A 2,782-nucleotide genomic window follows, 5' to 3' on the forward strand; every position below is an offset into this window, starting at 1 on the left:
TCTATCCAATTCCACGCCTGCTGCTTTTCCTTAGGATCATCCTTCTACATAAAAGAATGTGGAAATGATGAGCCCTGTTGGAATCCAAAATAATACAACATTCCCCTCAGGATCCCAAATGCTTGCTCTACATACCGATCCCTGTTGGGCTTGGATTTTTTTTCCCCAAGAGTCGGTTTTGGCACCATCCCTGTCAGTTGCACTGGAATATAAGAGGAGGGTAGCTACAGGTAACAGATTATTTTTAATTCTGCCTTGTTATCTGGAACTGATTTCCCATATGTTGTTGTTGTTCAGATCCTTGCATGAATTTTATCAAATATTTTTAACATATGTCATATCTATATGCAGATTTTAAATTATGGATGCCTTCCTCCAATCATTTTCGAAGGGGAAAACATCCGAGCCTAATACTCTCAAGCAGGACCACAGTCTCCTGGGCATCAGATATCGTTCAGGTAGACACATCTGGTGAAATGCATCACATCAAATTAGTATCAAGGGTATTGAGACTCGGAGACTACAGGCAGACAACCCCCTTCTAATGTACTGCTTCTTAGATTGTTGGGGAAACTTGAATCCCAATTCTCTGGTGAAATGAGTGATACTAACATGCCTGTTCAAATGCTCAAAGTGAAGATCAAAGCAGCAGTGTCCAAATTGCCTTTGCAAACAAAGCAGCCCCTTGCATCCCCCTGGGGATCCCGTGCTAATTTTATCAACTCTCCCTGGCTCTTCTGCTATCAAATAGCAATAAATAAATGTGTGTGTTTTCTGGGTTTGCCAGTGGCTTTTTTTGTCTGACAAACAAGCTCATTTCCTTTTAAGTGTGAGGTTTTAGTCCAACTAATAGAATTAATCTATTTTTAATGAAAATGCGAATGGCTTTTACTTAGAAATCTACCTACCCTTCTCCCTCTCTCTGCACCTCCCTCCCCCAGCGCATTCTCTGAACACATACATCCAGCCATGAATATTTCAATACATCTTGGGCTGTCAGATCAATATAGGCAACTCTCAAGCCCTATTGATTTTCAGAGGTTTGACTCACAAAGGTGCTAAAATATTTCTCAGCTTATGAAACCTGAGTTAAAGAGGCTTGCTAGCCCTTCAACTTTGACCAAAGATCTTTGTCTCCTCTTCCCTCCTCCCATATTTCTTTTGCTTGATATTTCTTTTGCTTGTTCTCTCTCCCTCCTTCCCTTTGCACCCCTGCCCCCACTCTCCCACCACACACACACACACCCCTGAGATGGAGATTTATGACTAAGCAATAAGTCTTAGAGAAGCAGGCACTATTTCCCCACTGGGTCCACTTCAGGTCAGAGGGAGAGTAGGCGAGGGAGGAGTGTGGCATTGAGCACGATCAGCCCCCATCCATCTCTCTGCAGAGACTCGGCCAGCTTTCCTCCTGTCTCTCTGATTCATTTATCAGCACAGCCGACTCCTCCCCCTGTACACCTCTGAAGATGTAATCCCAGAAGGCGACCCTAGCAACATACGAGGAATTCCCCACTGAGGCACAGGAGCTGAGCTGCTCCATATGGGTAGGAAATAAGCTAATTATACAGTCAGCCATGTCCAATGCCAGGATGTATGTTGTTATAAGTTTATCCAGCCCAGTTATGAAGCAGTGAGCCTGAGATGCTTGGAACACTTAATGAACTTGTTCGTAGTTGATCTTTTGTGATGGGCATTGGATCAGGAGCTTGGAGACCTGGGTATGAATTTCTTTGGCTAGTCCTGGGATATTGGTTAAATCAAATCACTTCCCTTTTTGGGTATCTATTTCTTCATTTGTAAAATTTATTTATTTATTTACTTACTTATTTATGTATTTTTAGGACACAAAGTTTTCTTTAATTTTTTTTTTTTGGGCGGGGCGGGGGGGAAGGTGGGGGGGGAAGGGATGCCACACTTGCACTCAATTAAGAGAAACATTCTTATCAGCACAGAAGTCTTTTTGTTTTCCCCACTTATCTTCCCCTGAATCATACGGAATGGGTTCCAGCAGCTCAGGCTCCTTTCCTTTGGTTCTCACTGTGCTTCTCTGGGTGGAGCAGGCTGACGCTTCAGTTGAACCAGGTACCTTTCTCTTTGGCTCCTTCTTTCTCTGATCATTGTCCTTCACATGTTTCCTTCACATGAGAAGCGATCTCAGCTCTTAGAGAGCTTAATATGCTCAATACGTACATTAATTCTCTTGGCAAGAATCTTGCCCTTACCTTACTTGTTCACAACAATGCCCCCAGCATGCTGGGTGACACTGTAGACTCTTCCAGTTTTGCCATGGTTAACATTTGTGGGGCATTCCTATTGAACAGTGCCCATTCCCTCGATGTCCACAATATCACCTTTCTTGTAGATTCGCATGTATGTGGCCAAAGGAACAACAACTCCATGTTTTCTAAAAAGCCTAGAAAACATATAGTGGGTGCCTCTTCTCTTTCCCTTTGCATTAGTCATTTTGGCAAATTACTGGAAGACGGTGTTTCCGGCCAAAAGCTATTTATTTATTTAACAAATTTTTATTGAGTTCCTCCTATGTGCCAGGGACAGGAGTAGAATGGAAAACAAGACAGATAAAGGTCCCTGCTCTCTCTCTCTCTCTTTTTATTGTTGATGGTGTTATAGATGTCCCCCATTCCTCCGACTTTGCCCCCCCCCCCCCGCCCCACCAAGCTCTCTCTCTCTCTCTCTCTCTCTCTCTCACTCTCTCTTTCCCTTTAATGGGCAGGGGGGTAAAGAAGTCCCCCATTCCTCCCACTTTGCCCCCCCCTCC

Source organism: Myotis lucifugus, unplaced genomic scaffold (assembly GCF_000147115.1).
Source record: "Myotis lucifugus unplaced genomic scaffold, Myoluc2.0 scaffold_148, whole genome shotgun sequence".
NCBI lineage: Eukaryota > Metazoa > Chordata > Mammalia > Chiroptera > Vespertilionidae > Myotis > Myotis lucifugus.